Raw genomic sequence first — 12,508 nt, forward strand, 5'->3', positions numbered from 1 at the left:
AAAAAAAAAAAAAAAGAGGTCTTTATTATATGTGCCAAACACAAATATATGATACAGTCCCTGTCCTGAAACCAATGTGGTGTTATAATATTAAGTAGTCACTGACTCTTACTGTTTTAAATTTAATTATCTCAATGTTAGGCTTATCTGTAATTTCTTTTTCATTTATTCTTCATTCCAGGTATTACTACCTTGAATTTTCAGAGTATACAAGAAAGGCTTACACAGTCTTAGAAGAAAAATTAGTTAAAAACTAGGAAGCATCAGAAACTTGTTTGAGCCAGGCATGGTGGTTCATGTCCGTAATCCCAGCTACTTAAGAGGCTGAGACAGGAGGATTGCTTGAGCCCAGGAGTTCAAGACTACAGGGTGCTGTGATCACAACACTGTACTCCAGCCTGGGCAACAGAGTGAGACCCTGGCTCAAAACAAAAACAAAAAATGAAAACAACCCACACAGAATAAGAACAGCTGTATTTCATTTTTTCTGGATGCTCTAATAAAACAATTACAGACGTCATTTGCAAAATGTATTTTTAGCCAACAATGTGTTTCACTTCATTTCTTCATTGGCCTGATTCTTGAACAGACTAATGCTTCTGATGTTTAACTTCCAGTTTTAACAGTTGTGTTAAAAGAGAACCAAATACCAACAAAACACAGAGAAGTAACAGGTATTGTAAATGCTTTTCAGATATGCAAGAAACCACATTGTCACACTAGCAAAAACAACTGACAAGCATTTGACCAAAATGAACACTGAAGGAGCCAATATAATTAAAGCAACATTTAGATTTCTTCCATGATTACACTTTACATTCTTCCATGATTACATTTCACATCTCTGCCTCCATAACAGCACGATAAACTAAGTCTCCTTACTGTCTTGTAACTAGTACATTTTCAAGGAAATCAATATTCTAATGACATTAGTTAAGGAGCCATAATAAATTATGGATGTTAGTAATCACACACTGTTTTGGGATTAGAGAAGGCTAGGTGTTATATTAAACAGGAAATATGAAAAGGGATTATTTCTAAAATATTAATAGTACCATAAAGGAAAAAAATCTAAATTTCTAAAAACATGCTTAGAAACACTGGCACTGTGAATTCACAGAACCCAACTAAATAAAAGGCTGTAGGTTCAAAGATTTTGTTTGCCAAATTTTCCTCTATGGATAAATGTTCAATATCCACTGTGACGTTTTATACCATCTCCAAGATTAAGAGTCTTTTGCTAATTTTATGAAAATAAATGAACAACCAGATTGCTTACACTCTAGGTAACTGCCACTTGGGGAAGAGATCGGAGAAAAGCAATTTAAGCACAACATTTAAGCTTTACTCAGACCTGGAAAACAAGGAAATGTGACAAACTCTCCACACGGAATGTGCCTATGGAAAAAATTACATTATCTAGTTGGGGGGGGGGAGGGCGGACCACAGCACATATTCTTTCTTTTTTACTAGAATCACTGTACCAGTTAGACAAAGCATAAAGGGCAGGGTGGAGGTAACCTTCCCAATTATAAATTAAGTCGTACTGGTCAACACTTAATTCTTATAAATTCTGCTTATCTGACTAGATATTTACTTTTCTTACCTGAAGATCTTCACCTGCAAGATCTATCTTGCCAGCCCCAGTATCTTTTCAAAAGTTTTAGACCCATCCACTACCCAACCTCAATTCTGGATGCTAGTAAAAAACTAGGTGTTAGCCAGGTGTGGTAGTCCATGCCTGTAATCCTAGCACTGTGGGAGGCTGAGGCAGGAGGATCACTTCAGGTCAGGAGTTCGAGACCAGCCTGAGCAAGAGCAAGACCCCCCACCCACCCCATCTCTACTAAAAGTAGAAAGAAATTAACCAGGCAACTAAAAATATAAAAAATTAGCCGGGTATGGTGGTGCATACCTGTAGTCCCAGCTATTCGGGAGGCTGAGGCAGGAGGATCGCTTGAGCCCATGAGTTTGAGGTTGCTATGAGCTAAGCTGACGCTACAACACTCTAGCTCAGGCAACAGAGCAAGACTGTCTCAAAGGGAAAAAAAAAGGTGTTGATCACCTCCTTAATATCCCCTTCGTATATAATAATTTCACTTCACCAAGGGCAGGCTAGTGCTTCATGGCTCAAAAAAACCCTTTCAAAATAAGAGCAGGATATGCTTCTTTTCTCTTAATTACATACTAATTCTTTGCTACTCAAAGTGTGGTTCACAGACCACTAGCATTGCATCACCTGTAAGCTTGTTAGAAATGCAGAATCTTGGTCCTTCCCTTACAGCAGTCCCCAACCTTTTTGGTACCAGGGACTGGTTTCATGGAAGACAATTTGTCCACGGCTGGAGGTGGGGGGAAGGTGGAGCTCAGGCAGTCATGCCAGCTATGGGAAGGGGAGGGGAGCAGCTGTAAACACAGATGAAGCTTCCCCTGCCACTCACCTCCTGCTGTGCACTGCCCGCCTCCCTTCCTAAGTTTCATGGAAGACAATTTTCCCATGGGGGGGTGATGGGGTGGTATGGCAGAGCTCTGTGGCCCGGTCTCTAACAGCCCACAGACCAGTAAAAGGTTGGGGACTGCAGCTACCCTAGACCTACTGAATCAGAATCAGGATTTTAACAAAATCCTCAGATGATTCATACACATAGAAAATTTTAAGAGGCACTGTGCTAGTTTACTCATTCAGTGTCCCTTCCTCCTTCTTTATAGTTTTTCATTTCCAATGAAGAACTTCATTTCCAATGGCATATAAGGGACCAGATCTTTTTTTTTTTTTAGAGTATATTAAGACCCACCAAAATAAAGCAGGAATCTTCATTTTATTTTACTGTTTTTGAGAAATAGTCTCACTCTATTGCCTGGGTTAGAGTGCAATGGTGTCATCATAGCTCACTGCAACCTCAAATTCCTGGCCACCATGTCCAGCTAATTTTCTTATTTTTTTGTAAAGTCTCCCTATGTTGCCTAGACTGGTCTTGAACTCCTGGCCTCAAGCGATGTTCCCACCTTGGCCTCCTAAAGTGCTAGGATTATAGATGTGAACCACCACACCCAGCCCAGGAAATTTTTAAGTAAGATTACACAGTGTCTTCACAACTTTCTTTTCATAAAAGATCATAAACTCTATGAATCCAGGAACTTCACTGTATCCTTAAGACTAAAACAGTGCCAGGCAAATATTTGTAGAGGGAACAAAACAGATAGCAGATGATCTCTGAAAATCCTCCAACTGTTAAATCTTTGGCTCTTCCATCTGCTATGTAAGTAAAATTCTATCTAGGGAAACGGAAGCTAAAATATGAGATCACCTAAATTTACAAAATGTAAAATAAGCTACTTTAAATGAGTTGATCAAGGTCACAAGGCAGGTTCACTATTAAGTTCATAAAACTAACTACATTTTTATCATATCTTTATTTCATTATCACACAGACCAAATGACAATACTTCTTCCACATATACACTATCATCCAGCTAGCAAAATCAACTGTTCAAGAGAGTTGTTCAAGAGAGCTTAAGGAAGCCTAAACGGTACTCTGCTGAACAGAACGTCTACATAAAGATTATATGGTATGATTCATTTCTTCAAAATCAGAATAACTGTTTTCAATTCTTACCTAGCTCAAGTCAAAATAGGTGAAAGAAACAAAAGGAAAAGAAAAGGATAAAAGCATAGAAAAGGAGAAAAGACACACTACTAACCAGATATACCAACAAGATAGAGAAAAGGAGAGAATAGATTAGAACAGAAAAGGAGTAACAAGGTTCTCAGGAATGTGATTTAGGGACTAGAAAAGGCAAAGGCAGCTAATAACCACAGAAATATCAATTGAAGCAGCAACTACTTAAATAACCTCTAATTAAGACACACAATGCAAGAAATTTCCAGAGCACGCATATTCTAGACTATCTTATGGTGTTAGTGTATCAGTTCTCCCATCTACCATATTCTACATACATAAATTAACAAGGAACAAGGAAATAACATCCCTAACCCTTAGAGATCAATAAAAAGCAAATTAGTTTGAATATATGTACTTTGTTTTCTATGGTAAATATTGGTTTAAAAGAATTTTCATCAATCTCTATGAAGATTTTCACTTAAAAAATTGGTTAAGGCCAGGCATGGGGGGCTCACGCCTGTAATCCCAGCACTAAGGAAAACTGAGGTAGGAGGATTGCTTAAATCCAGGAGTTCCAGACCAGCCTAAGCAGCACAGAACTTAGCCGGGAGTGGTGGCTGTCGCTTGTAGTCCCAGCTACTTGGGACGCTGAGGTAGGAAGATTCCTGCTTGAGCCCAGGAATTTAAGATTGCAGCAAGCCATGACGACACCATTGCACTCTCACCTGGGCAACAGAGCAAAAAAATCAGATTCTGTCTCTGAAAAAAGAAAAAAAAAAAAAGTTTCGATTCCTTACCTACCTTATACACCTCGTTTTCCCTAATGAAAAAGACTAATAAATTTGACTATAAAAATGTAAAACATCTCCATTGCAAAAGGCATTATGAAAAAACTTAAGAAACAAATGACAAATTGGGAGAATATTTAAAACATAAAACAAAGATTTAATATCCTTAATGTATAAAGAGCTCTTACTAATTGTTTTTTTTGTTTTTTGAGACAGAGTGTCGCTTTGGTGCCCTGGCTAGATTGAGTGCTGTGGCGTCAGCCTAGCTCACAGCAACCTCAAACTCCTGGGCTTAAGCGATCCTACTGCCTCAGCTTCCCAAGTAGCTGGAACTACAGGCATGTGCCACCATGCCCAGCTAATTTTTTTCTACATATATTTTTAGTTGGCCAGATAATTTATTTCTATTTTTAGTAGAGATGGGGTCTCGCTCTTGCTCAGGCTGGTCCTGAACTCCTGACCTCGAGCAATCCACCCGCCTTGGCCTCCCAGAGTGCTAGGATTACAGGCGTGAGCCACCGCGCCCGGCAAAGAGCTCTTACTAATTGTTAAGAACAAGGAATGGGCAGAAATACACGAACACGCCACTGACAAAGGAAGAAATAAAATCAAAAACACAAGATGTTCAACTTCACTAGTAACCAGATGTTCAACTTCACTAGTAACCAAAGAGATGCAAATAAATACATCAAATTGACAAATACTAAAAAGATCAGTAATGCCTAATGTTGTATAAGGTGTGGGGAACCTGGCACTCCTACTTGTTATTATTGGGTCTGTATCCAATAATGGTTTATCAGTATAAAAGCTTTTTAGAAAAAAAAAAAAAAAAATCACACCGCAAAATATGCCCATCCTTTGACCCAACAGTTCCACTTCTAGAAAATTTATCCTAAATAAATAAGACTGCAAATATGTATGTATAAAGGAGCCACTAAATATAGCTGGTACATAGTAGGTGATCAATAAATATATGATAGATAAATGAATCACAGCATTATTTATAATAGCAAAAACTGTTAGCAAGAAAAATGTCTACAAACCATGGCTTATCCATTCATTGAAATCCTATACAGCCACTAAAAATGATGGAATTAGATCTATAATTATTGACTAAAAATACATTTATAACATAAAAACTAAAAAAAAAGAGTACACCAATGTTTAAGGCAGCATTATTCATAATAACCAAAATATGAAAACCACTCAAGTGTTTCATTGACAGATGAATAGCTAAGCAAATTGTAGTATATACATACAATGGAATATTAGCCTTTAAAAAGAATGAAATTCTGAAACTGGCTACAACATGCATGAACTTTAAAGGCATTATGCTAAGTGAAATAAGCCAGACACAAAAGGACAAATATTGTACAATTCCATGTATATGAGATATCCAGAGCAGTCAGAATCACAGACAAAAAGGACAATGTGGTTTCATGGGCTGGGGAGGAGGGGGAAAAGGGTAGTTATTGTTTAATAGGTACAGAGTTTCAGTTTGTAAAGATAAAGTTCTGCAGATGTACGGTAGTGATGGCTACAAAATAATGTGAAATGTACTAATGCTGCTGAACTATGCACTTAAAAATAGTTAAAATGGTAACTTTTATGTTATTTCTACTTTACCGCAATAAAAAACAAAATAGGGCAAATCATATCACAACTTCTAGACTGGAATGAACATTTTGTTTATTATTTTTGAGTCCTATGTTCATAAAAAATGAGAGTTTTTAAAAATAAAATATTACCTTGATTATTCCTGTTCCTAGTCCCCATTATTCAGCACCCTTACCAAGAATAGTACCAAGTGTAAATATTCTCCCTTGAAGTTGAAATCACAGCTATGTAAGTTCTTTGTATTCTAATAATTAAACCCTGCATGAGAGTTAAAACGTATAGCTTCTGTGCCTAAGTTTACAATGACTTAAGATTAAAGTCAAATAAATTCCTATGTAAATTCTCTTCTCTTCAGCAAAAATTTCAAGCTATCTAGTACAAGGAAGAAGAATGAAAAAGTGAAGTTACAGGATATATCTGAATACTTACATTAGAAAGTCAAGAGAAAACTGAATAAACTATTGAGATTTGAGCCTTAGAGAATACACAGTTTATGGCCAAAAGGGGAGCTAAATCTGAGATCAAAGTAAACACAAGAACTGAAATCCCGGCCGGGCGCGGTGGCTCACGCCTGTAATCCTAGCACTCTGGGAGGCCGAGGTGGGCGGATCGTTTGAGCTCAGGAGTTCGAGACCAGCCTGAGCAAGAGCGAGACCCCATCTCTACTAAAAATAGAAAGAAATTATATGGACAGCTAAAAATATATATATAGAAAAAATTAGCTGGGCATGGTGGTGCATGCCTGTAGTCCCAGCTACTCGGGAGGCTGAGACAGGAGGATCGCTTGAGCTCAGGAGTTTGAGGTTGCTGTGAGCTAGGCTAACGCCACGGCACTCACTCTAGCCTGGGCAACAGAGTGAGACTCTGTCTCAAAAAAAAAAAATAAATAAAAAAATAAAAATAAAAATAAAAAAAAAAAAAAAAAAAAGAACTGAAATCCCAAATCAATCTCATCCTGCTCCTTAACATCCTCAGAGAATTGTGTGACTCTGACATAACTCAAAGTATACAGTTAGGGCACACCTAGGAATTCACTCAATGAAGGAACAGGATGTACTCAAGCTGAATCCAAATTTAGTCCTAGTTGAAACTTTACTGATCTCAAGAACCAGATGTTTCCAGGTGTGGGATCAGTGCTCCTGCTAAGCCAGGTACTCACCCCAAGAGATGCTGTCCTCTGACACAATCTATAACCAGAGGAAAGCCAGGTCAATATACTCACTCTCCAAAGGAAACCAAGACAGTTATCTTCAACTGCAAAAATGAACTTTGAAATCATTTACAAGATCATAATTGGCATTTAGAGAGAACCAGAATTGAAAAGATGAGTGTGTCACATGCACATGGGTGAATACTGATTCACATTTTTCTTTTAGCTGTCTGTGTGTAGATGGGGAAATCACCATCAAAAATGTTTAAAATTCATTGTTATAGAAAAACTTTTGTACATGTGCACCTGAACACATAAGCAAGAATATGTCTGTAACAACAACAAAATGGGAAAAAATAAACATCCATCTTTAGGAGAAGGGATAAAGTATAAAGTAGTCATAAAATTAATACAATATCTGAGAAAATGAACCACAGTTACACACATCAATATGGATAAATCTTAAAAACATAATGTTGATTAGAACAAAGCAAATAACCATATATATTATATATATAGAGAGAGAGACAGAACATGCTTCCATTTTTATAGTTTAAAAAAAACAGCAAAACTAAATAGTATAGTTTTGAAACACATACAAATGTGGTAACCTTGAAAGAAAAGGAAGGAATGATAAACAAAACCAAAACAAAATTCTGAATAGATTTACCTCTGGTGAACAGACAGCTGAATGGAAATCAGGAAAAATATACCAACCATATGGATAATGTTCTATTTCTTAAGCTGAGTGGCGGGTTCACAGGTATTGGTTTTATTATATGCTTCTTTACTTACATATGAAGTACAATATTCTTTTCTATGCATCAAAAACTTCATAACAGCAAGGGAAAACAGGACGGAAAGGGAGAGGAGAAAGAGAGGGAGGGAAAGGAAATAGAAGAAGAAGGGAGGGAGAATAGACATCTATAACGTAGGTCAACATGGCTCTCCTATCTCTTCCTGAAAAGGCAACATGAACTGTCGTATAAATATAGCCTCCTTCTTGAAATCCCACTGTTTTAGTCCATTTGTGTTGCTATAAAGGAATATCTAATGCTGAGTAATTTATACAGAAAAGAGGTTTATTTGCCTTATGGTTCTGCAAGCTATACAAGTGTGGCACCAGCATCTGCTTCTAGTGAGGGCTTCAGGTTGCTTCCATTCACAACAGAAGAGGAAGGGGAGCCAGTGTGTACAGACATCACATGGTGAGAGAGGAGGCAAGAGAGGGAAGGGACATGCCAGGCTCTTTTTAACAACCAGCTCTCTCAGGAACTAACACACTGAGAATTCACTCACTACTTCAAGGATGGCACCAAACCATTCATGAGCAATCCACCCCCATGACCCAAACACCTCCCATTAGGCCCCACCTCCAACATTGGGGTTCAGATTTCAACATGAGGTTTATGGGAGGACAAACATCCAAACTACAGTACTTACTAAAACAAGTTTAATTTTTTTTCAAGGGCATAAACCTGAAATAAATTGCAAGTAGAAAACCCACCTATCCTCAGTTTTTAAAAATTAATAATGCCTAGTGTAAGAGAAAGAAAAGGAAAGTAACTTTTAATAAAATATTTTAATATGCAAATGCTCAGGTATAACTATCCTAGAATTCATATTAAGGAAATAGACACTTACACCTATATACCAAATCACCATGAATGTGACAGCTACAAATGTAGACTGAGACAAATTAAGTTGAATAGAAAAATCGGATACCACAAGGGGCAATGCCATTGTAATAGATAGGACTTTCCAAAACAGGGAACAACTATTAGTAAAGTTCTGAACAAAATAATGTACCACTTGCTTTAGGTTTACTCAGTAGTTGCATTCCTGGGAAATCCAGTGTCTACTAAAACCATGAAAAAAAACCACTTTGCGTTTAAATGTAAAACAGAATTAGGATAAGCATAAACAGCTTTTTGACCTACCAGGTTTGGAGAAATGTTAAAAAATCACGCAGAACTCTCTCATACCTTGTGGGATATCTGGCATTCTTGGCTCCTGCTCATTGAATGCCACAAAGCTGCACCCACCCCACTCTAATCATCGTGGCAACCACAAGTGTATTCTCAAAGGTCCAAACACGTCATAGCAGTAGTACTGTCCCCATTAAGAATGAGATCCTTCCAGAAAGGCTAGGTCCCAATGTGGCCTCCAGACTGCCATTGTTTTCATGACACCATGAAGCTGAATATGACGATAAAAAGCCTAATTCCTAACTTTGGCAAAGCAGGAATCACTATACAGTGAAGAAATTTATTATCAGGGGAAATATAAAGGCAGATTAAAACCTAAGGATACTCACTCTAAATGAAAATGATCTATCAAATCAAAGGTTAGCAGTCTTTTCACCTATTTGAGGGCAATCTTTGAAGATAATGTTGTATTTTGCTAAAATATAACAAATGCCCAAATCGAAAAACATTATAACACTCAAAAACTATGTTATAGTTCACACAAAGCATTTTTATTTTAATCCTTGTAACAATCCTTTGAGACAATATTATTATTTTCAAATTACTTAGAAGGAAAACAATCTCAAAAAAGTCAGTCACAAAGCTAGTAAGTGACATAGTCAGGACTTCAAATCCTGTGTTCCTACCATCAGACTATACTGCTTTACAAATATCTAGTATGGCAAAACATAGAAAAGGAAGTGTTAATGACAAAAGATCAAAATAAAGCCTCTTGATCTATTTTGATATATGGCAGATGGTTATACTTGTACTATATATATCAGATAGTTCTTAATGAGAAATTTTTAAATATTAGCACTGTCTTGTCCCATGATGAAAAATAGACAAAAAAAAAATACTGAAAAAGAAAGAAAAAAAATTTTAGGACTAATCATGACATACAGTGTTTAACTACTTCCTGATACCTGAAAGATTCTGGATCAGAATCCTAATGAATCTTCTATCAAATTAAACATTTCCAAATTCTACCATAGATTCTCACAAAGAGTTAACACAGTCATTTTAAAAACCTTTCAGTTTGGGGAGAAATGTATAATTAAGAACTTTACAGGGGGTGTGGTGGCTCACACCTATAATCCCACTTTGGGAGGCTGAGGCGGGAGGATGACTTGAGGCCACAAGTTCGAGACCAGCCTGGGAAACACAGTGAGACTCATCTCTACAAAAAAAAAATTTAAAAATTAGCTGGGCAGGCCAGGCGCAGTGGCTGTGAGCTAGGCTAATGCCACGGCACTCTAGCCTGGGCAACAGAGCGAGACTCTCTCTCAAAAAAAAAAAAAAGAAAGAAAGAAACATTTACCTGATGTTCACCTTTACCTGAGAATGAATACATTATGGGATTGCACATTGAAATAGTTATTATTCATGACTGATAGATTAACTTCAAATTCTAAATACTATTGTGTCATGCTTCTTTCTTGATAAAACACCATCATGGTTTCTAACACCTATATGCACATAGCAGTCTACAATATAAGACAAAAATAAAAACAAAGGCATACTCAGGGCTTGATGTAAGAGGAAAAAGGAAGCAGTATGTCTTATTATTTCAGCTGAAGAAATAAGGAAGTAGGATTATTTATCAGCAAGCACAATCTTCATGGACACATCTCTAAAGGGCAGAATAATATACTCAGGCTTTCCTAAAAAAATAGTAGTAGACAATGGTCTACAAGACTCATCTCTCCACTAATTCAAACCCAAAAATCCAGGAAGAAACAATAATTTAATTGACATTTCTGATTTTATTTATTTATTTATTTATTTTTTGAGACAGAGTCTCACTCTGTTGCCTGGGCAAGAGTGCCATGGCGTCAGCCTAGTTCACAGCAACCTCAAACTCCTGGGCTCAAGCAATCCTTCTGCCTCAGCCTCCCAAGTAGCTCGGACTACAGGCATGTGCCACCATGCCCAGCTAATATTTTCTGTATATTTTTAGCTGTCTAGATCATTTCTTTCTATTTTTAGTAGAGACGGGGTCTCGCTCTTGCTCAGGCTGGTCTCCAACTCCGACCTCGAGCGATCCTCCTGCCTCGGCCTCCCAGGGTGCTAGGACTACAGGCGTGAGCCACTGCATCTGGCCAACATTTCTGATTTTTAAAGAAAAACTCTCTTAAAAAAAAAGTATGCTTCTGAGTTCATGAGTAAAGTTTAACTAGAATGAGGGCTTTAGGAGTTATGATACGCAAACATATTAGTCATAATCTATACACAGAAGCTGGAAGTTCGTCCTGTAATATTTTATCATTCCTTTCTGTTCCTCTTTCCCCCAGAGGATCTTTATCTCTGTCAGAACTACGGTTGCCTAAGCCAACACCCCTACCCCAAGCACCACCTTATTTCCTCCAGTGTGCACACTGTTATATTCCTTTTTCCCCCAACTTAAAATTTATTCCGCTACAACTTCCATAATGATGTTTCTATGACATCTACTCATATTAAACTGACTTCTTTGATTAGTAGCTAATGGAAAGTATATGCAATAGAGCTTAAAGGAATGTCAATTACCTGAGTATTTCTAAAGAGTTACTAAGTACAAAGAATAAAGCACTCTAACACTATGTTATATTGAAACAAATTTGCAATTCATTATTAAAAAACTCTAATTCAATCATTCAATGGCCAGGCACAGTGGTCCCAGCACTTTAGGAAGTTGAGGCAGAAGGATCACTTGAGGCTAGGAGTTCAAGACCACTCTGGGCAACATAATGAGATCGTGTCTGCACAAAAAATAAGAAAAATTAGCTGGATGTGGTGACATGTGCCTGTAGTCCTAGCTATTCGGAAGGCTGAGGTAGGAGGATCACTTGAGCCCAACAGTTAGAGGCTACCATCAATTATGGTTGCGCCACTGCACTCCAGCCTGGGTGACAGAGCAAGACCCTATCTTTCCATAAACAAATTTTTAAAAACCCTCCAATTTCCACTTCAAGGCTGCTAGGACATAGATTAAAAATGAATTTAGGCCGGGCGTGGTGGCTCATGCCTGTAATCCTAGCACTCTGGGAGGCCGAGGTGGGCGGATCGTTTGAGCTCAGGAGTTCGAGACCAGCCTGAGCAAGAGCGAGACCCCATCTCTACTAAAAATAGAAAGAAATTATATGGACAGCTAAAAATATATATAGAAAAAATTAGCCGGGCATGGTGGTGCATGCCTGTGGTCCCAGCTACTCGGGAGGCTGAGACAGGAGGATCCCTTGAGCTCAGGAGTTTGAGGTTGCTGTGAGCTAGGCTGACGCCACGGCACTCACTCTAGTCTGGGCAACAGAGTAAGACTCTGTCTCAAAAAAAAAATAATAATAAAATAAAATAAAAATAAAATTAAAAAAAAAAAAGAATTTA

The 12,508-nt window shown here is 37.6% G+C and overlaps 1 protein-coding gene across 13 annotated transcripts in view; it reads right to left on the bottom strand.

The window, feature by feature from the left end:
* Window positions 1–12,508, bottom strand: part of NUMB (NUMB endocytic adaptor protein) — a 168,293-nt gene that overhangs the window by 131,097 nt on the left and 24,688 nt on the right. The gene's annotated exons all lie outside the window — the stretch shown is intronic.

Source organism: Eulemur rufifrons, chromosome 2 (genome assembly GCF_041146395.1).
Source record: "Eulemur rufifrons isolate Redbay chromosome 2, OSU_ERuf_1, whole genome shotgun sequence".
NCBI lineage: Eukaryota > Metazoa > Chordata > Mammalia > Primates > Lemuridae > Eulemur > Eulemur rufifrons.